The 23,412-nt window shown below is 40.7% G+C and overlaps 1 protein-coding gene across 14 annotated transcripts in view; it reads left to right on the top strand.

The window, feature by feature from the left end:
• LOC140615803 (phospholipid-transporting ATPase IB) overlaps positions 1-23,412 on the top strand; it is a 570,784-nt gene that overhangs the window by 534,798 nt on the left and 12,574 nt on the right. The gene's annotated exons all lie outside the window — the stretch shown is intronic.

The raw sequence follows: 23,412 nt of genomic DNA, 5'->3' as shown, positions 1-23,412 counted from the left end.
TTGCTGCATTTAGCAATAGATTTGTTGAAATTTGGGGAAGATTTTCTCTACTAATAAGAGCAGAAAAAAAAGTGAATGTGTCTCTCTAGAGCACAGAAGAGTAAATCCCTCTGTAGGACAGGACATAGGAATGCCTGCTTATCTTAGAGCCTTGGTGGTTTAGCCATTCAGTGAGGTGCAATTATGTCGTCCCTTGCTAACAAGGCAGTGATAATATAGTTATTCAGTGTTTATTCTCCTGCCCTAGCAATTAGGATTGGCTCAAGGCACCTTAGGTGGTGGTAATTGGGAATTCACACTTGCTAATGAGTAAACATGTTGGCTTCATAGCAAATAGAATCAGTGATTGGCTTAATACGGGACAAGTCATTTACTCATCATGCAACAGATATTTATTGAAAACCAAGGATGTGCCAGGGCATGGCGTAGGATGAGACAGACAGGTCCCCATCATGTTAGAGCTCCCATTCCAGTGAGGGTAACAGACATTGAACAAACAGCGAATAACAAGAGAATCAGTGATAACTGCTGTGAGGAACATGGAACAGAAGTTTGTCATGGGGGGATGAATGGGTTTGCATGTCAGGAAAGCCTCTCAAGATGTCACTTAGAGACCTAAATAAAACATATAGCCAACCCAACAAAGATCTGGGGAAGATGCATTGCAAATGGCAGAAGAGGTGGTTGTCTGGCTGGTGCCCACAAAGTACAGGGCAAAGTCACCTGAGAGGCCAGCTCACATGAGAATTTGCAGGTAAGGTTAGGGGATCAGGATTTCAGCCACCACAAGCCATAGAGAAGGCTTAAGCAAGAGAAATGCATGACCCAATATTGTAAAATACATGATTGTCATACCGTTTTCAAGCCAAAGAGTCCCATTCTTAAAATGTTAAGTAAAATATATATATATATATGAAAGTACAAAAAAAGTAAAAAAGAAAGTATTTTTAGTATGAATTTATTTTTTTTAAAGATTTTATTTATTTATTCATGAGAGAGAGAGAGAGAGAGAGAGAGGCAGAGACAGGGGCAGAGGGAGAAACAGGCTCTATGCTGGGAGCCTGACGTGGGACTCGATCTGGGGTCTCCAGGATCATGCCCTGGGCTACAGGTGGCGCTAAACCGCTGAGCCACCCAGGCTGCCCATGAATTTATTATAACAGTTAAAATCAACACATTTGTTTTAAAGCTAATTAGTAGTAACAGTGAGATTACTTTTTATTTTTTATTTTTTTATTTTTATTTTTTTTCTGTGCTCCTAGATGATTTTTTAAATGACAGAAATTTGAACTAAGTGTTATAGAGGACAGATGTCTTATCCAAATTTTTTCTATTTTCTTTTGACTGTATTGAGAAAAGCCCTGATGTACGAAGATCAGTTGCCATATTAATAGTGTTTCATGGGGCCCCTGGGTAGCTCAGTCAGTTAAGCATCTGTCTTTGGCTCAGGTCATGATCCTAGGGTCCTGGGATGCAGCTGTGAGTCAGATTTCCTGCCCGGGGGGGGGGGGGTCTGCTTCTCCCTCTCCCTCTGTCCTTCTCCCTCTACTTGTGCTCTCTCACTTGTTCTCTCTCAAATAAATAAAAATAAAAGTTTTTTAAAAAGTATTTCTGGGTTCACCTTGTGACCTCAGACTATTTTCTTTGGTTTTTACTTAATGTAATAATATATTTGCTTAATATATAAAACAACATAAATAATAATATATAAGTAGTGTTAAATAATTGTGCAATTATTAAATATAACTACAAATAATATAGAAATAATTTGTATCAATAATATAAATTTGTCTATGTATCTTATAAATGTCCCAGTCACATAAAGAAGCAGCCAATGGTTTGTACAAGCATTAAAATTCTCCAGAATAATGTCATCTGATATTGATTGTTCTCTTGTTATATGACTGACTTATGCAGACAGGAATATGGTCAAGCAATGCACTTGGAACAGAATAGATTAATTGTGTATTATTTTACATACAACAGACATATAATGCTTTTTTAAAAATAACAATATATAATTACCACTTTTCTAAGAAGTAACATATTTATAAGATTAAAGATAAAAAAACTTTAATCTGAAATCTTTATAGAAACAGGTTAACTTGAAAACATTTGTGACTTTTAATATATTAAGGTTTGATGTGCATTACATGAAATATTTAAAGGCTCTTAAACAATTTTAAAAATATTTAATGCATACAGAAAACATTTTAAAAACTAATGGTTGAGGAGCACCTGGGTAGCTTGGTCAGTTGAATGTCCAACTCTTGGTTTCAGCTCAGGTCATGATCTCAGGATCCTTGGATCTAGCCAGCCACTGGGCTCTGTGCTCAGCAGGGAGTCTGCTTGTCCCTCTCCCTCTGCTCCTCCCCTAACTCACACACATGCTCACTCTCTTTCAAATGAATGAATGAATGAATGAATGAATGAATGAATGAATAAATAAATAATTTTAAAAATAGAGGTTGAAAATAGTAAACAGTGCCATAACCTTAAAAGCATACATTACCCCTGTATTTCAAGTTAGTCACAATATCCACATGCATACATTCATCAAAACATTTGAAGACTTTGGTAAGAACATATACTTTAGAAAAAGTAAAACACAGGTAGTTATTTTATATCACTTACACATCTAGTTTAAGGAATATAAAATGAATAACAAACTTCTGGCATTTCAATGAAAAAGTATGACAAGAGTTTCACATGCACTCTTTGAATTTATGGATAAATATAACTCTTCAGGAATGGAATAAAATATTTTCAATTCTGCCATATATTTATTTTTTCCAGTTCATCACAAATAGTCAAGATTTCAGGTGGAAAAAATTTTAGATTTTTTATGTATTTTTCTTTTTTTTTATGTATTTCTAAGAATGATAGTTGTTTTGTTTATCAAAGTGTTGGTATGTCACCCAGACCTTCTGTCATCTCGACTATATCCTACCTGTCCAGAAAGCATTTGCTTTTGTGAAAAGAGCTAAGGACAGGAACTTGCTGATAGCACTTTTGCCGTGTGCAACTTTTGGATCATTGTCCATGCTGTTATCATCTTTTTGCCCGGCTCACACATCTATTGAAAACTGAAAATATATCCAAATTGCCACAGGCTGAAGACAAAGTTCTTTGCATGTTTTCAGTTCATGCAGTGTCTTTCACTGGCTGCAGAAGATCAAAGACCCTGAAGTGCTCAGATAGAGCAAAAAGGCATGGGGCCAGATTGTGAGCAAGTCTGGTTGCTGCCATATTGCTGGACAAATTGGTTGTATTCTTTGACCAACCATCCACAGATACCCCGTATGCAGGAGCACTGGAGACACGATGACTTTTCAGAGTAAAAGCCAAGTGAGCTTTTTGTTTGATAACCCGGAGAAATGCTGCAGCCACGTGTTTCTGTTCCATTTTGGCCTTCTCTTTTTTACACCCATAAACCATGTGATCCTAGGTCAACTGGCTGAAGACTACATTGCTGCTGTCCCTCAAAGTTTTTCACTTTAGCTTCTTCAGTACAGGGAAATGAAAATCCACTTAGAGCCTCAAAACAGTTGATTTGTATCTGTGCTGTTTTGTGAGGAATGTCTCTGGGAAAAGTGCACCGTCTGATTCCAGATAAAGAGCTTTCTTGAGGCTCCTTAGGGATTTCTTCCATGAGGCCCAGCATACGTCCTCATTTATGTATTTTAGATGCTTGCTTCTTATTCCTTTAGGCAACTTTTTCTTCTTCCTTTGTATGTAGTATTCTCAAAGGACATAACCACATCATTCCATCAAGTTTACTTCATTGTTCTGTCACTGCTGGATTCCTTGCACTAATTTCTTTCTTGAACACAGCAGCTTATACTCAAACCACACGTAGATTTTGTATTTTCCAACGTTTGTTCTTTTATAGCTCTGTTGGAGCATGTCCAACTTATGACATCATTAGAAATGCTGCACAGGCTCTGAGATGCACCTTCGGTTTACCCATCTTGATTTTCTGTGCTGCTGTTCATGTTAGTGTCCACAGCAAATATTTTCATCTTTCTAACAACTGAGATGTGTGTATATAATGTGTGTATACAGAATTTCTCACCTGCTTCTACCATTTACAACAAAAGAACATCTACCATTTATAAAAATGACAAAAGAAAATGAAGTTGCAACAAAAGAAAAATCTGATCATTGAATTAATTCATAGTGAAGTTTATCATTTGTTCTCCCAAAACTGTCTACCCATCTGTGAGAAGGACAGGACATGGTGCTCCTTTCTTTTTTTTTTTCCTTCTTTTTTTTAAAAAGATTATTTTAGAGAGGGAGAGTACACGTGCATATCCGTGCTTACTAGTAGGAAAAGGAGCAGAGGAGAGAGAGAGGGAGAACCTTTAAGCAGACTCCCCACTGAGCACAGAGTCCAAAACAGGGCCTGATCCTGTGACCCTTGAGATCATGACCTGAGCTGAAACCAAGAGTCAGATGCTTAACTGACTGAGCCACCCAAGCGCTTCTGGTTTCTTCTCTTCTATAAACCATTCCCCATTTGTATCCAAACTCTTAAAACATTTTGTACAAAACTCCTGCTAACAAATAGTATCATGACTTTTTTAAATGTCTGTGAGTGGGCATATCCTGTTGTTGAATGTCTCCTTATAACAGTAGATTCCTCTGACAGAACCTTGGTGTGTTCTCTTCTAAGCTTCAGGGGTCAGCCTAGATAAAAGTGGAGTTTCTGAGAATTTTCCACACATGGTTGCTCATTCATAGTCACTCACCCAGAGATACCAATGTTGTCATCCTTTGTGGTGATGCTAATCCAGGCAAGAGCATGTATTAAGTCTTGCATTTGGCCAGAGATCATGCTAGCTGATGAAGAAATAGGAAAAGAGTAAAGTGATGATGTCAGATGAGCAGATACAGAATGGGAATACAGTGTGAAAAGTGGTTTAAAAGAATGACAGAGACACTGTAGGGAGGGGAGAGCCCAGTGCAAATTAGAATTTGTTCGCAGGGAGCAAAGCAGGGGAAGGGGATTCTGGCTGCAGGGAATAACTCTGCAGAGTTCTCCCAACACAATGAAAAGCTCAATATGACGGGCCGGGAGTCCAGCATGGTGGTGAAAGGTTAGGTTGGACAAGTAGGGAAGGACCAAATCATATGACCCGTGATGAGGCTGAGGTTTTATTCTGTGAACCACAGGGAGCCATTAAAAGCCTCACTAATTAGAAATAGCTGTGGCATAAGATCTCATGAGTAAGGAATATTAAAAAGAACCATTTGGCCTTTCTTCACCAAGGTCTCTACAGTTTGTCCATGCAAAAACGAGGTATAGCTGTCCTCAGAATTCCTCTGTCATACAAAGTTGTGTCAGGACATGCACATTGGATCCCCTGCTCTTGAATGATTTACATTACAAGAAGGCTTTCATATAGTGGTTTCACACCATTTTGAGGAGAAAAGGAAATTGTAGGTTACTAGCCCCCTGGCAGATAAGCACTAAGCAACCAAATAAGCAAATTTAGGATAATGCCCCCTTAGGCTGATCTCCAGCCCTGGGAACTTTCTGGCACTGCTGATGTGGGGAATGTTTTTTCTCACACAAGACCTAATGGGTGGCTGTTTATAAAACATACATGTTTTATATGTCCTTAACAGCTAGAAATAACATATGCTGTTATAAGAATGAAAAAGATGGTAAAACCTATAGATTCCAAAAATAACCACAAGATGCACCTCGAGGTCACAAAGCCAAGAATATATAGCCAAGTCCCATCTCCTCTCCGTACCCTTTCAATTTACTCTCCTAGTCACTGTCCTGGGCATACACTCTTGGTTCCTTAAAGTCTATCCTTGGGCCAGTGGCTCACAATTGTTTTGGAACAAGAAATCTATCACTAGAGGCTGCTTCCAGTTGCAAATCAGAGAGACCCCATTTCAAACCACCCTTCAGGTCATGAGAGGTCCCAGCTTGTACAATTTGAATATCCTGCTGGAGGGCAGTCATGGTTGATGGATCCCTGGCCAGGAATGTCACCAGGACCCAGAATCTTTCCATCTTTTTGCTCCAACACTTTATACAAAATCTGCTCCAGCCCCTGTCATGGTCACAGGGAGGTCATCCTACATGAAACTTGTTCACAACCATTGGAAGGAGAGTTTGCCCCTGAAAAGCAGTTCACAAGTTTCGGTTTTTCTTTTTTTTTAAGATTTTATTTATTTATTCATGAGAGACACACACAGAGAGAGGCAGAGACACAGGCAGAGGGAGAAGCAGGCTCCACGCAGGGAGCCCAATGCGGGATTTGATCCCTGGTCTCCAGGATCACTCCCCAGGCCAAAGGCAGGTGCTAAACCGCTGAGCCACACGGGCTGCCAAGTTTCTGTTTTTCTGGAAGGGGATGGGGCCATCCTGTGCATATCCTATGGTCAGGGAAATGCCATGGTGGCTTGGTTTAAGTTTGGATTACCCCAATCCATCCATAGGGGAGTGTTGGGGTAGCAGGGTATCACTCTGAGAAGCCATGCCCCTCTGCAGGGGAGGAAAGACGTGGATGTTGGTGGAAACAGTAACATGTCCACTTCAGGTCTCTGATAATCTAATGAAAGTTCTGTCCCATCCCTCTACATGGCAATTTTGCATTAGATTTTTAGGGGATTTGCTAACCTTCTGAAGACTATTGTTCTTCATTTCAGAAAAACTATGTCACTTCCAGATGCACCTTCTTAGCTTTTAGCATTGTCTTGTCCTCTTTCTCTATCCTGGAAATACACCATCTGACACTGGAGATACGTTATGGTTATAATTCACAATTTCCCAATTCTTATGGATGACTCAGAGAGAGGCCAAGTAATAACACATGAATAATTAATTGCAAACATCCAATTCATTTTTTAAAAAATTCACAATCCAGAGGTTTTTTTTCTACTGGGAAAGAAAAGGCAAACACATTTTCCCTGTCCTGTGCCCCACGTAGTTTTATTTTCTACCACATCTTTCCTAATGTTATCCCAACACTATTTGCCATGCATCTTTCCACAGACTGCTAGGAACCAAGAATAAGGTAATCTGGCCAGACCTGTCAGGACAGCCACACACTGTGGGATCCAGGTGAACCTTTTCAGTGAGTGCTCTTCTCTAAACTGGAAAACATGAGCAAGCAATGATGTGGACAATCATCTTATTTTGAAATTTGAAAAGAAATGGTTTGCCAGAAATGCCAGGCAGGTTTAGTAGCTATTTTACCTGGGAGAAGGCAAGGACCTAACCTCTGGAGAGCCCCTTCAGCCTTGTCTATCCATGTGCTTATCAGTTTTCAGTAAATCTCGCTTTAAAAGTAGTGAAAGAAGGCCCTGGCAAAGTCTGTGTGGTGTTGCCTCACTCCCCACATTCTCCCTGAAGATGCTTCTTTAAAGAGGAGACCCAGAGAGGATTCAATGGGTTGCCAAGACTATCTGTGGCCACCAGCCAAGTGGAGTCGGGGAGTCACATTTCCCAGCCCTCTGCAACCCAGGCTGTAGGTCTGGTTCTCAATCTGGACAGTCTTCAAAGGGCACCAGATAACTGAATGTTAATTTTCCTTTTCTGTTTACCTTAACAGTCAACACACAGATTTGAAAAGGCAGCTGCAGTATGGTTCCTGCTTGTTGCACACAGAATTTTTCAGCAGGTGTGACTTCACTGGAACACTTACTGCACCCCTGTTCTCTTCAAATTGCTGATTTGAAAACCCACTTATAGTCACGTTCTGCTGAAGAGTGTGGGTTTTGTTTTGTTTTTTTGGATGAAACAGACATTTTTCAAGAGATACTTTCAGATACTAGGCCAACTGCTTGACCACAAGAAACAAAATTGTGAGTATCCATACAGGATTATGGAAAATGAGACTTTTAGCTCCAACTCCAAAGCAACTCAGCTGGTTAATGGAGACCTAACTCAGGTTAGTGCCTGCAGAGGGCCCAGCTGACTCTCCTGCATGTCCAGCCCTGGCTAACTAAGTGTGGGTGTCTGCCTCAGGGGGCTGTGTTTGCTGCTTGTCCTGCCATGTCCTATGCCTCAGATGCCTTCTCTGCCCTGAGAAAGAAGAAACTGGACTCCAGCGCTTGCATGTGAAGCTAAGAAAAGGCCTTGACTCACAAGTGATGAGAATGGCAGCCACACACATGTAGGAAGGGTTAGGCTCCGTGCTACATCCTAGTTACAATATATTCATTGGAAAAGGGAAGGAAATTCAGATGCACACAAATTCCTTTTTCCAAAAGCTTTGTCTGAGTCTACCTAGGACTTAATTGATAATATTATATTGCTGCATGAGCAATGAGGTAGAAGGATAGAGGAAAATACTTCCAAAGGTTGGTGGTGGCATGGCTGGACTCCAGAGTACTCACAATCTTGAATTCATTTGCCCTTTATAACATCTTACTTACACACAAGACCCCACCTTGTTCCAGAATGGACTTTAAGCCGCTCAAAAACATGAATCAGTTGTTATAGTTTAAAAGATAATTTGTTGAAGCCCTCTAGTTCTGTCCAAGGGCTGTGCCCCACTTTGAGTGACTTGTGGTCTGAAGTCCTATAAACAAATACCCTAGGCTGAGATCTACACATTTTTCTCCATGTAATTCTCATAAAGAGACTTTATTGTATTCCCCCCATTGGGCTGTGTGTGTTTCCCAGGGAAACCGTATGATGCAGGCACCTGCATCCACTTTATCCTTTCCCTCTCTGCTGAGTCTTACATGGGCCGTCAGACTCTGGTGAATTCTGGGAGGACACAGAGGTCAGGCTGTGCCACGTACCTTGATCCCTCATTATCTTTAATTAGTGCTTAGAAGGTTAATTGGTAGTGAAGCTTACCTTTCCTTATTTCAACAATTGAGTCAGGGACGTTGGGGCCAACTTTGAATTGTTTGTTTGGATTCTTACTTGAATTTGTAAAGTCACATGTTTACTGTCCAGCCCCAGACTGTGTGTGTGTTGAAGGGGTGCTAGGAGAAGAGGACCAATCATATGGGACAGCAATTTTTACTGTAATTAATTTGCAGCTTAACAGGCCTGCTAAAAAGTTTGCTATTTTAAAAGAAATTAACATTCATGAACACTCTCAATGGTTTCAAACTTGACCCAAATCTTTTTAAGCTGAAGTAGGCATATTTGTTTCATTTTACATATAAAGGCAAGTTCACATTCAAGGAATTTAATTGATTAAAATACTATTATTAAGTTGTTACCCCCGTGTCTTTTCCTTCATATATTAGATGCTCTGTCAAGTCACAGCTGATTTTCAATCTTTTACGTGATAAAGCTGCTAACTATATTCTCGCCCAATAGGCTTCATTGTTCAAAAACTGTCCTTAATACCTGGCTAAAATTTCCCTCTGCTTGTTTCCAGCACCCTGTGCTATTTCTCTCCAGATACTCTCTATAAGCACCAAGCCCTTTAAAAATCATCATTAACTTTTTATAAATATTCTTTCCACCCTCCCAAGTGTGCATCTTCCCTCCTTGGCCACATTCACATACTTGCCCCTTGTTAAAAGCTAAACTGAGGCATACTAAAAATGGGAAGAGTTTGAGCAAAAATCAATTTGAATCAGAAGCAGCAGACCTGAAGTGGGTTTAGGAGCGCTCCACCAACAGGAAGGAGCTCAGGGAGAGACTTTTATTTATTTTTTTAAAAGATTTTATTTATTTATTCATGAGAGACACAGAGAGAAAGAGAGAGAGAGAGAGAGAGGCAGAGACACAGGCAGAGGGCAAAGCAGGCTCCATGCAGGGAGCCCGACGTGGTACTCCATCTCAGGTCTCCAGGATCACACCCTGGGCTGAAGGTGGCGCTAAACCAGTGAGCCACCTGGGCTGTCCAGGGAGAGAGTTTTATACAGAAGAGTCAGCTGCAAATGAAGGAAATGAAGGATTGGCTATCCCCTAAGCCCAGTTGGGTTTGTGATTGGTTGTCCTTAGGTTTCAATTTCATAACTTTGAGGTATTTACAAGCTTAGATTTTGGTTCGCCTACATAGGCCACGATGGAGTTAAAACCACATCAGTCTAAGGGCCTCCTTGTTTCATTAATTTAACATCCTTAAATGAGGCCATTGTTTCCTGACTTCACGTGAGGAAGAACTTTGGACCTGTGCTAAAATGCTTGGTTTCCATTGTCCAAGAAAGAAACTCTTAGCTGGTCTGTGCGTCTGTCTGAGAAGCGTTGATCTTTCTTTGGCAACATTCGAATGTAGACTTCATAGTCCTGTGGCCCTGGAAACACTCTTCTTTACAAAGAAGCTCCTTGTGACAAGATCCCGGCAGGTCACACCGGCTCCCCTCTTCTTCCAGGACGATGTGCTAGTATGGCCTTTGGAAGGAGAAAGACAGGGCAGCCCTGGTGGTGCAGTGGTTTAGTGCTGCCTACAGCCTGGGGTGTGATCCTAGAGACCTGGGATCGAGTCCCTCATCGGGCTTCCTGCATGGGGCCTGCTTCTCCCTCTGCCTGTGTCTCTGCCTCTCTCTCTCTCTCTGAATGAATAAATAAATAAATCTTAAAAAAAAAAAAAGGGAAGGAGAAAGACAGAGGGCCCTGTGGCCTGGCGGTTTTCATCTTTGTCTTTGCTTTTGTACTTTGGCCCACCTGCACTTCTTCATCTCTTTTTTTTTTTTTTTTTTTTTTTTTTTCCACTTCTTCATCTCTTAATCTTTCCAATCCTTCCACAAAGAGTGCTTAAGCATTTTCCCGTGCTGGGCACTGGTTGTGGTGAACTAAAGCCATAGAACTTACCCTCCGAGAACACACCTTCTGGTGGGGAACTGAAAATAAGCACAAACTCTAGCATGATAAGGGAGATAAAGAGAAATAAAGCAAGGTTTTGGTGTAGGAAGTGAGGAGGCGGGGAGGTTTTACAGCAAGCTGCTTTGAGGAGGCTGCTCTGAAAGAGAGAGCCACTGTGGGAAGAATATCCCGGACAGAGAAACAGCCACATGCGAAGACCCTGATGTGGGAAACTGTTTGGTGTTCTGGGAATGGCAAGGTAGGCCATGTGGCTGGAGCAGAGGGAGGGAGGGGAAGTATATAGTAGGGGACTGGGTTTGAGAGGAAGCCAGGGTCTTACATTTAGTGTATGATTTGGAGCAGGGACATGGCATAGTCCAGTGTGTAGAAATAGAACTTGAACAGAACTTTATGCCAGGAAAGCTGCATCTTCCTGGTCAGCATGAGGGTGTACCCCTGAGTTCTTTGGCCTTGTTGTTTCCCAGATGCCCCATCAGGAAATGCACAGAGCCTAAACTATTCCTTACTCACTCTAGCATACCAGGGGCTACCGCACAGCATTTGTCCGAGGCCTCTCTGGGTCAGCCAGGTGCCCTGCTAATTTATCTGTTCCTAACAGCCCCGTGACTCCAACCTGACCTTTTCATAGGCTTTCTGACTGGACCACGGAACTCAGCCTTGTGTAAGGGGTGCCTCACCACCTCGTTACCAGTCGCAGAATGAGGTAATGGTTTCCATATGTGCCGGGCCTGTCATTCAAATTGGACTTTGCCTGCTCTGCTAATGAGGTCAGACGGCTCTGCTGGGGTGGACGGCCTCTCCCTGGGGTAGGCGGCTGCAGGAGATGGATGAGACTCTCCTACCCCCTCTCGAGGAGCTCAGCAATGCAGTATTTCTTCACCCTGCAAAGAAACACAAAATAGAAGGAAATGCATACTTTGGTTTGTTTGAACTTTTTGTTTTGAGATCATTGCAGCCTCAACATGTGGTTGTAAGAAAGAATAAAGAGAGAACCCATGTAGCCTTTACTCAGTTTCCCCTGATGGGGACATCCTGCAAAACTAGAACAGTATCATGGCCGGGGAATTGACATTGATGCAGTTAAAATAGGAAACATTTAGTCACCATGAGGATCTTCATGTCTTTTTATAGCCACATCTACCTTCTAGATAGCTCCTGGCAGCCTTGAATCTACTCCATTTCCATAATTTTGTCATTTCAAGAATGTTATGTAAATGAGTCATACAAAATATAGTGACCTTTTCTCAGCATAATTCTCTAGGGACTCAACCTGTATATTGAGGTTGAGTATATTGTATATTATCAGTGTATATTATATACATTATATATATTGTATATTATCAGTGCTTTCTTCCTCTTTCTTGCTGAGTAGTATTTCATGGTATGAAACCATTCACCTGTTAAAGGATATCTGGTGGGGGGGCAGGTTCCAGCTTGGGGCTATTATGAGTACAGGTTTCTGTGTGAACATAAGTCCTTGTATTTCTAGGATAAATGTCCAGGAGTGCAAATGCTGGGTTTGTGGTAGTTGCATATTTAGATGTTTTTTTTTTTCTTTTGTAGAATAAGAACCATTTTTTAGCTTCCATCTGTGGGTTGGTAATTTGGACTGCACATTAGCTCAGGTTTATCTGATCTTTTTTTCTTTTTACATACAATTCAAATATGTAAACTTTACCTTTTGAAAATATATAGTTCAATGGCTTTTAGTTTATTCACAAAGTTGTGATGTGTTTTTTAAGTAAATGACAGACTTTTTCAGAGTGGCCATACCATTTTATATTTCCACCAGCAATATGTGAATGATCCAGTTTTTCCACATCCTTGCCAGCATTTGTTGTCACTATTTTTTTTATGTTAGCCATTGTGGTAAGTGTGTAGTAAAAGTGTATTGTGGCTTTAATTTGCATTTCCCTAATTGCTAATAATGCTAAACATCTTTTCATGTGTTCATTTGCCATCTGTGTATCCTTTCTTTTTTTTTTTTAAGATTTTTGTTTATTTATTCATGAGAGACACGGAGAGAGGAGCACAGAAATAAGCAGAAAGAGAAGCAGGTTCCTTGCAGGGAGCCTGATGTGGGACTTGATCCCAGAACCCCGGGATCACAACCTGAGCCAAAGGTAGATGCTCAACCACTGAGCCACCGAGGCACCCCTCAAAATTGTTTTAGCTACTCTAGCTCCTTTGCTTTTCTGTATACTTTTTAGAGTAATCTTTTCTATACCTACAAAATATCTTGTTGGGATTTTGATAGGAATTGTATTAAACCTATATATTGATTTAGGAAGCATTAGTATTTTTATTATATTGATTCTTCCAATCCATGAAAATGACATGCCTCTCCATTTATTTAGACCTTTCTTTTGTCAACATTGTGTAGTTTTTGGTGTGTAAGTCCTATATGTATTTTGCTAGATTTACACCTAAGTATTTCATATTTTTTAGCAGTCATAAATCACATCATATGTTTCCTTTCAGGATTCATGTGTTCATTGCTAGTACATAGAAATACAACTGACTTTTGTATGCTATCTTATAGCGGATTTTTTTATGCATCTTATAACCTTGCCAAGCTCACTTATTCGTTCTGGGAGTTTTATATGCATGTGTATCTGTGTGTCTGTATTTTCTTATTTATATTTCTTAGGATTTTCTAGACCATCACATCATCTGCAAATGGAAACACTTTTATTACTTTATTTCTGATCCATATTTCTATTATTTCCTTTTATTGCCGCATTGCACTGGCTATAACTTTCAGCACTATGCTGAGTAAGAGTGGTGAGAAGGGACAACCTTGCCTTGCTTCCTGCCTTAGGGGGAAAGTATCAGTATCAGTATCTTTCATCAGCAAGTATGGTGTTAGCTATGGGGTTTTTGTAGATGTTATTTGTCAGGCTGAAAAAGTTCCCCTTTATTCCTAATTTGCTAGGAGGTTTTGTTTTGTTTTTTAAATCATGAATGGGTGTTGAATCTTAAAAAATGTTGTTATCTGTGGCAACTGGTATGCTCATGTGTTTTTTTCCCTTTTTAGCTTATTAATATGGTGAATTACACTGATTGATTTTTGCATATTGAACCAGTGCTGCATCCCTGGATTAAAACCCACTTGTTTATGTGGTGTTATTCTTATTATATATTGCTGAATTATGTTTACTAATATTTTGTTCAGAAGTTTACATCTATATTAATGAGGAGTATTAGCTGTGGTTTCATTTTTTCTTTCTTTTTTTATATCATTAAATGATTTTGGTATCAGAATAATATTGGTTTCATAAGTGATTTGGAAAATGTCCTTTTTCGATTTTCTGGAAAAGATTGTGTAGAATTGGTGTTAAATCTTATTTAAATATATATGGGATCCCTGGGTGGCACAGCGGTTTGGCGCCTGCCTTTGGCCCAGGGCCTATCCTGGAGACCGGGATCGAATCCCACGTCGGGCTCCCGGTGCATGGAGACTGCTCTCCCTCTGCCTATGTCTCTGCCTCTCTCTCTTTCTCTCTCTCTCTCTCTCTCTCTCTCTCTCTGTGACTATCATAAATAAATAAAAAATTTTAAAAAAATCTTATTTAAATATATTTGGTAGAATTCTGCAGTGAGAGTAGAATCCAGTAAATTCTCCATTTTATCTTTTGTTCTCTGTTCTGGTTTTCATTTCTCTGTTTTGTTTTTTCTTCCTTTTTGTGGGCTATGTGAACATGTTTTAGAATTCCATTTTAACCAATCGTAGTTTTGAATATGCTTCCCAATGTAGCTTTTTTTTATTGTTGTTCTGTGTATTATATTTACATAACTAATCATAATCTACTGGTGGTGTTATTTTACCAGTCTGAGTGCAGTACAGAAACCTTACTTCCTTTTACATTTCTTTACCCACCCCCACTTATAATATGCTGTTCTTCAATATTTTCTCTATATACATTTAGAACCACATCAGACAGTATATAATTTTTGCTCTAACTTAGTCAAACATAATTTGGGGAAATTGAGAGGAAAGGTAAAGCCCATTGTATTACCCATATTTTTGCTTACCATGTTCTTTCTTTCTTCTTGATGTCCCAAAAGATTCCTTCTTTTATCATTTCCCTTTTGTTTAGCTATTCTTACAGGGTAGTTCCGATGGTGACAAATTCTCTTAGTCCCTTCCATTCGAAAATGTTTTGATTTCTTCATTCCTAAAAGAGCTTTTCACTGAGTGGACAGTTCTTTCAGCACTTGAAAAATATTAGGCCACTTCTTGCCTCAGTAGTTTCTTTTTTTTTTTTTTTAAGATTTTTATTTATTTATTCATGAGAGACACAGGTAGAGGGAGAAGCAGGCTCCACGCAGGGAGCCTGATGTGGGACTTGATCCCAGGTCTCCAGGATCAGACCCTGGGCTGAAGGCAGTGCTAAACCGCTGAGCCACCTGGGCTGCCCGCCTCAGTAGTTTCTGATGAGAAACCCACCATCATTCCATTTGGTTTTCCCTATGGGTAAAGCATCATTTATCTTTGGCTGCTTTTGAGATGTTTTCTTTGTCTTTAGTTTCCAGAAATTTAATTATAATCTATCTTGGGTTGAATTTCTTTGGGCTTATCATATTTAGAATTTGTGCTGCTTCTTGAATCTGTAGGTTTATGTCTCTCACCAAATTTGGAAAGTTTTCAGCCTTTAGTTCTTTGAGTGCTTTTTCAACCTCTTTCTCTTTCTCCTCTCCTTCTGGAACTCTGAAGATGTGAATATTATATCTTTTATTCCTGCAAGTCCCTTGAGACTCTGTTAGTTTTTTCCTCAGTCTATTTTGTCTGTTTCTCAATCATTGAACTGTTCTGTCTTTCTATTTACTGATTGTTTCTTCTGGCCTCTCCATCTTGCTATCGAGCCCATCCACTAATCTTTTTATTTGTTATTATATTATTTAGTTCTAAAATTTATAATTCGTTCTTCTTCATATCTTATATTTCTTTTTGAAGCTTTCTTCTTTTATTTTCATTTGTTTTAAGCATATTCCTAACTGCACATTGAAGCATTTTTAATCACAGCTACTTTAACATCTTGCCAGATGATACCACCATCTCTGTCATCTTGTTGGCTTCAGTTGATTTTTCTTTTACATTCATTTGGACATCTTCCTAGTTCTTCTTATGACAAGTCACTTTCAAATGAAACATGGATATCTTAGGTGTTGTGTTATCTGACTCTGGATCCTGCCAAGTAGAAGTCATCCAGATCCTCTGTTTGACCTCCATCGAAACCTACTAGGTGGGGATGTGAGTTTCTGTTGTCCACATGATCTCCACTGACACTGCTATGGGTAGGTAGGTGGGAGACAGGGGAAGAGGCAGGGGTCTGCTCCTGTTACTACTGGGCAGTGATGAAAGTACTAATTCTCTTTTAGACCTCTTCTCATATCACCCCAGTGAGGAGGAGAAGGAATGCCTCCTTTCTCTGGGAAGAACATTCTTCCCATGTTCTCTCTGCAGACACCACAGTGGGCCTGAAACCTCATTATCAGCTGGCAAGGTTGAAAATCCCAGGTCCCTACTTGGCCTCCTCTATCACCACCTCAGTAGGGCCATAAGGTGCCTTTTAGCCTTGTAAGGGTGGAAGTCTAGGCTTATCACTTGGTCTTTGCTGGCATGAGTGGGAGAAGAGCCATGGTTTTTTTTTGGGGGGGGGGTGTTAGGCTGGAATAGAATGATTATGTTCTAAAAGGGTATTTTTGTCTTGCTAGAATGCCTCTTTCCTGCTCCTTTGGCTAGAGAAAATAGGCTTTTTTCTGGACTTTCTTGGTGGTACCCATGGCATTTCTGGGTTGCCAGGCTTTTCAGCTCCAAGTCTGGGATCTGTGACACCAGAAGAAAACTGAGGCTTCTCATACTCTGAGGTTCCTTCTTCTATTCACTTTTTAATGTCTTCTTCTATTTGTTTTATATATAATGGCAGGGTTGTCAGCTGTCCTTAGCAAGAGGAATGGGGAAGATACAGCTATTCCATCTTCCTGAAAGTAGAAGTCTCTCTGGATAGAAATGTCATTTAAATGGCCTTTTTTACACTAATTGAATGGCAGTGGGATATGGTAATATAGTACTAATTCTCAGGAGAACCCATTTTCACCAGTGTCATCCAAGTTGCTGTTTCAGGTAAAAGGACAATATGGTTGCCAGCTGCTAGTTTCTATTTCTTCTTGATCTTTCCTCCCAACTGCATTGGTTTATTTAAGTTATTACTCCTGCTAGCAGACACATTAGAAAAGATCACGTTACCTGTTTTTGCTTTTAAATCTTTTCAATGTCCTCTGCTCCTCTTTTTGTTAAAGGCTTCCCAGACAGTTCTGTCCAGCAGCAGGGTTGACTTACGTGCAACACCTGTGTTCTGACCCAGAGTGGTTGTCAACAGACTGATCCCATCTATCTTGAGGCTGCAAATCTACTGTTTCCTCTTGCAAATTCACTGCTTAATTTGGTACTACAACTCCTTTGAGGACAAACTTGTCTTTTTGATAGGAAATCATCTAACTTACATTGTAAGAGAGTGACATTTCTTCTAACACCTGGAATAGTCCACTTACCCCTTATCCCATACCCCGTTTCCAAAACTTTGAACAGAAGAAAATAAGTTCCTTGCTAGTATAAGCCTTTCTTTCCTCTAGTTCCTCATTGTGGTGGTCAGAGGAGACTTGAGACCAGGGAAGACAAGACGGATCTATCCTTTTATTTTTTTAACGGAATTTGTATTAAGTTAGTTAACCTTGAGTCCTCAGCCAGACTGTCTTTCAACTGTTCCATGTAATCTGAATTCTTAACAAAACACAATGTCCTATCTCTGTAAAGGCCATGGAGTTGTTTTGTTAGGCTTTGTTTCTCACAGTCTAGAGTTTAGAAGGGGCTTTCCTCTTCTGGAAGAGAATTGGGACGATGTCCCTATTCTGTTAATTGTAAAGAATAATATAGAGGAATTCATCTTGGCTGCTACTGGAAAGCCCACTGTGTGCTAACCCAATGTTGGGCATTGTGACAGATGGAGAGACAAATGATGGCAGGATCAGGCTGTGGAGACACAAGGTAATAAAGACAGAATAAGACATCCCAAATCAGTAAATACAGAGCACAAATGCAACTTTATGTATGTAACCACACTGTTCTCAGCCCAGCGTGGGTACTGTGAAGAATACCAAGACAGTATGACTTGGTCCCTGAGAGAACAGACCCTCTGGCTGAACACTCAGATGGCATGTTGGTGCTTCTAGGAATCACCCCTTATGGTACCTCCTCACCCTGCCTAGTCTTTGTGGGTTTCTACAGGCTGAGGAATCCAAAATGGCATCTCTGGCTTGGATCTCTCTAGATCCCAATATTCCATGGCCTCCTGAATGTGTCAGAGGTAATTTGAAGCCTGACATCCAAAACTGGACTCATTGTCTTTCCCACTAAATCTGTTCTTCTGTGTTTCCATCTGGATGACCGACAAGGAGTTGTCCATTGTTCAGGATGCAGCTTCAGTGTTGATTCTTCTTGAAGCCTTCCTGAACTTTCTCTGAGTTATCACTCCTCAGTTTTACCACTTTTGAGGCCCATATAATCTCCATTACGGCACTCATCACCTTTGCCATAATATACGTCTACATGGCAAGGTCACTTTAGAGACTATGAGCTTCAGGGACAGCACTGGATCTCACACATAACAGGTGCAGCATAATTGCACCATAATTGCTAAATGAAAGGAAGTCATGTTTTAAAGGCAGATGTATATGGACTGGCAGAAAGAAGGAGAATGATTTACTACCACCTAATGGAACAGAATTTATAAAAGCCCCCTAGCTCCAGGGTCATAACTCCTATCTTATTGGAATCTTAAGCTAGAAAACCTATTTTGTTTTTATTCTTGTTATTTCCCTCATTACATTATTCTTACTAAGGTAACATTTGTAGGTCTGGAATGTACATGAGCCTTTAAGGTTCTTAGTTTTTGATGTTCAGATTATAAGGCGTAAAATAAGTTACCAATTAAGGCTATGAAATCTCATTCTCTAGGGATCCTTAAAAATAGGTTAAAATTTCAGTAGTCTGATAGATTGGTAGATGTTTAGCCTCACCTGAAGGAAAAGGAACTTTGGAGACTAGCTTTTTTCTTGAGGAACCTGTCAGATTTGTTTTGAATATGGTCCAGTAACTTAAAAATAAGTTTCTAAAAATACTTATTTGTTTTTGGCTTTGTATGTCAGCTGTGATTCCTAGCAGCTGTAACTCCTGACAAGATCTAAAAACAGATTTGCAATTATTTGCTATATTCTCCGTGTTCCTGCTCTTTGGCAGTTATGCACGTGTGATTTTTGCAGGAATAGCCTTCTGACAGAAATGTGATATTAAGAGTTTATTATTCCCTGACATAATGCTTCTTAGCTCCCTGCTTCTTCCTAAACTGCTCATTTTGTGAAACAGGAGGACACTACCACCTCTAGGATATGTCGGCTTCTAAACAGAGCCTGTCTGGATGGAGTCGCATGAGGTTGGGTTTCACCATCATTACTGGGGAGGCACCAAGATTGCATATACGTTTGGTGAAAGTACATAATATACAGCTTTTGTATCCATAAGTCACAGTTGGCATGCACACTTCAGCTAGGATAGAACACAATCAAAGAAAACACATTAGCTCCAGCATCCCCCACATCATTAGCAACAGTTCATGGTATGGGAGGGAATTTACTTCAGTTCAGGACTCATTCCTTCTCTTTTCCATTTAATTGAATTTTCTTTTTTAAAAATTGTGATAGAATTCACATAGCTCTATGCATAAAGCTGCAGATTTGACAGGGCTGTTATTTTAATGAAATAGAGACTAGGAACAATTAACCTATTAGATTGACAATGCAGCAATGTGGAGGAAAGATTTATCCACTAGTAACTGGAAGCCTATGCTTATGTATGAGGTCCAATTTTAGACTATTCCCAATGCTATAGGAACTAAGCTAATATAAAAATTGATGTAACCCATAGGATCCTGGCAGAGGCAAAAGAAAATCATTCTGAAGAATGATTTCATAACTAGAACACATATAGTAAATGAACTACAGTGAAGGAGAGTCATGGAATACTGCAGACATTTATTAGCTTCCCCTCTCCACCAAAGCATTGGAGATGCAAGGAATGTCTGAAAGAATCTATAAAATACTGAAGAAAGAAGATACAGAAATCAAAAAGCAAGAGTAAGACCGTATGTAAGAACAGGTGGGTCTGGAAAATAAACATGAAAAGGGTATTAATCTAAATTAAAGCATGCCAGTCAGCTGAATAATAGTTTCAATAAAGTTAAAGAAAGAAAGGAAATGGATAATGTAGAGGAGATACAGTGATGTGGAAGATAGAATTCTATATGTAAGAAGCTCCTGCATAAGAAAAAACAGAGAATGGGGCACAGTCAGTATTGGGAGTGTTTTGCATACATGAAGATAACTTTTGAGTTATAGTGGCTTTCCAGGTCTGAGCAGCTGAGCAGGATATAAAAACAAATCTACACCTAGTCACACTAAATGTTGTAATGAAACTGCAAAACACCAAAGACAGAGTAATTAGAAAATTATCTAGAAGGAAAAAGATTACCTGCAAAGAACTAGTTCTGTAAATGAGGAGATAATTAAAAAGAATATAAGATAGGAAAAAAGAAGGCACAAAGAAAAATGATACACGAGAAGCATAAAATAAATGACACCAGTTAGACGTATTTTAGAACATAAGTATTAGTTGTGTAGCATATATATGTAAAACAAAAGTATGAAACACAGAAGATTATTTCTAACCATATTATAATAGAAGGGAAAAGAATGGGATCTGGGAGGAATATAAGGGACTTCATATTTGATATTTTATTTTTGTTAAAATTTGAAGTAGGGGTGCCTGGCTGGCTCGGTCGGAGGAGTCTGTGACTCTTGATCTCAAGGTCATGAGTTCAAGCTACACATTGGGTGTAGAGATTACTAACAAAATAAATACACTTAGAAAAAAATGTGAAGTAGTTCCCACAACCAGGACAGGACTTGGTGCAAGAGTGCAAATAGAGACCAAGTACCATGTCTGTGTCTGAGTGTGTGAAAGTTACAAGTCAAGCTAACAAATAGCCATATACCTTGATCAATATACCTTCATAAAGAGGGTGGTGCTTTGTGATTCCCAGATCCTTTGGGACTGGAGCCAGAAAGTGGTGGCATGGAGAATAGTTAGCTGTGCTGCTCCCCCTACCCTCTCTTCCAACCCCAGCTCTGTCCTGCACTGAGAGGGGTTTGCGCACATGTGTTTGGACATCTCCATCCATACACACCCCATGCAAAAAAACACTCATTGGCCACCCACAAGCTGAGGAGTCTGTACACTGGCTATAGGATCTGCTCTTATGAGGATAGAGCTAGTGAGGAGTTCAGGTTGGCCTTAGATAACTAACTTGGAGAGGCATCACTCCACAGAGACTTCTGATGTCCCAAATACCTGGGCCAGGTGACAGGCATGGGCTTGGTGAACATGTCTCCTTGACCCTATGGACCCTTTGCCACATGGAAGGAAGGGCTGGAGGAAAGAGTGGGTCCCTTTAAAACAAGGGGTCAAGCAGTGGAACACCATTTGCTAAATGGACCAGGTCGGTGGACCTTTGCTGTATTAGTTTCTGTGTTTGGAGTGTTTCATTATAAAAAAGAGAGAAAAGCATATAGTATTTCACATGGGAATTAGGGACATCTGCCTAGCACAGAGGCAGGGGCAAGAACACAGCCAGCAAAGCATCCTGTGACCTTTGTATTTGGTACAGCTCAGTCTCTGTTTCCTCACCTGCCCACTGAGGGACCAAGATGTGTGATTTCCCACTTGTGTGGTCCTGTGAAGTTCTCATTCGCCCCACAGCAAGGCAGAGCTTCTGGACCTAAGCATGGAGGGATGAGGATGGCCAGGGCAGAGGAGGGGTATGAGAACAGAGCCTAGGCTGCGTCTGTGCACTAGGTTCCTGGGGAGGGAATTCCTTTCCCTTACCACAACCTGGCTGGGAAGTGTGCCCTCCAGAGCTGTGGCTCAGCCCTCAGGAGCCCCCACTTCATGCCCTGGGTAGAGCCTTGGCAGTGCCTTCCATTGAGGAATCCTGGCCAGAGCTGGGTCAGACAGGGAGGACAGCCCTTCATTACCCTCCCCCATGTCCTAAAAGTAGCCAGTGCAGGGGGCACCAGCCTGTTGGGGGGCAGTGAGCTCACAGAGGGTCAGCACAGGGCACGCTAACGGGCTTGTCCTTGTTCATCTGCTCCTCTCTGCCTGCTGTCTGGGGCAGTTGCTCAGCAGGGCCCAGTGAGATTAATCAGCCCATGGAAGAAAAGGCATGAGAGAGAAGGGAAAGCCAGTGTGAACAGATAGAAAAAAGTGTTTTTCCTCATCAGCCATCAAACATTTTGCCAAGCTTAGCTAGTTGAGGCTTACCTCTAATTGGTGATGAATTAAATGTTGTCCTTTCAACCAGCATAATCAGAAAAATGCTCTCTTCTGGCAACGCAAGTGCAAAATGAACTTTAGCTCCAAAACTATTGAGAATACCTTGGGCCCTGTTCTTCTTTCAAGGCCCTTGAGGTTGCTGTGAAGTGGACTCCGGTCAGGGGACCATCCTTCTCAGGCTCAAAGCCCATAAGACAGGTGCTCAGGTCAGCAGACAACCACAGCTTCTGTGCTTTCACGGGCAAACAACCCGTCAGGGGTGGATTTGTCTGCTAAGGCTGCCATCGCAAAGCACCACAGACTGAATGGCTTAGCAGGAGTTTCTTTTCTCACTCTTCTGGAGACTGGCATTCTAAGATCAAGGTGTTGGCAGTGTTGGTTCCTTCTGAGGCTCCTCCCCCAGTAGATGGCTGCCTGCTTTGTCTTCATATGGTCTTCCTTCTGTGGGTGTCTGTGTCCTAATCTCCTCTCCCTAAGAGGGTACCAGTCCTATTAGATGAAGACCCGCCCTAGTGACCTCATTTAACTTAATCACCTTATTAAAGATTTCATCTCTTGGGGTACCTGGGTGGCTCAGTTGGTTAAGCTTCTGCCTTCAGGTCAGGTCATGATCCCGGGGTCCTGGGATCAAGCCCCACATTGATCTCTCTGCTCATGGGGAGCCTGCTTCTTCCTCTTCTCCCTACTTGTCTTCTCTCTCTCTCTCTCTCAAATAAATAAATAAATAAACAAACAAACAAACAAATAAAATAAATAAATAAATAAAATATTTTTTAAAAAATAAAGATCCCATCTCCAAATACAGTCCCATTCTAGGTAACTAACTGAGGGTTAAGACTTCAACGTATGAATTGGGGGGGAATACACTTTAGCCCTTATCAGAAGGCATTGGCAAACTCCCACACTCCAGGAATCTCCTGGAACAAGTGACATTGTAATGATAAGAAAACAAAGACCTGTGGCCTACCTGGGCAATTTTAAAGTACACTCCCCCCCCCCCCCTTTTGCTATATAGGAATAAACAACAGCTGTGCTCCATAGTTCTTACAGGGACAGCAAACTTGCAGAGAATCATTTCAGGAAAGGCAAGAAGAGCTCCTAATCCTTGTGTTTTCAAAAAAGACTCACCTTGATTTTCACTGTTTCAAAATTAACAATCAGGTTGTGCAGAAAAAAGTCTCTTGCTGGGGACCCAAGGCTCTCACCC

Source organism: Canis lupus, chromosome 24 (genome assembly GCF_048164855.1).
Source record: "Canis lupus baileyi chromosome 24, mCanLup2.hap1, whole genome shotgun sequence".
Classification (NCBI taxonomy): Eukaryota; Metazoa; Chordata; class Mammalia; order Carnivora; family Canidae; genus Canis; species Canis lupus.
The sequence above is the reverse complement of the archived record's forward strand: the minus strand, read 5'-3'. Positions and strand labels throughout refer to the sequence as shown.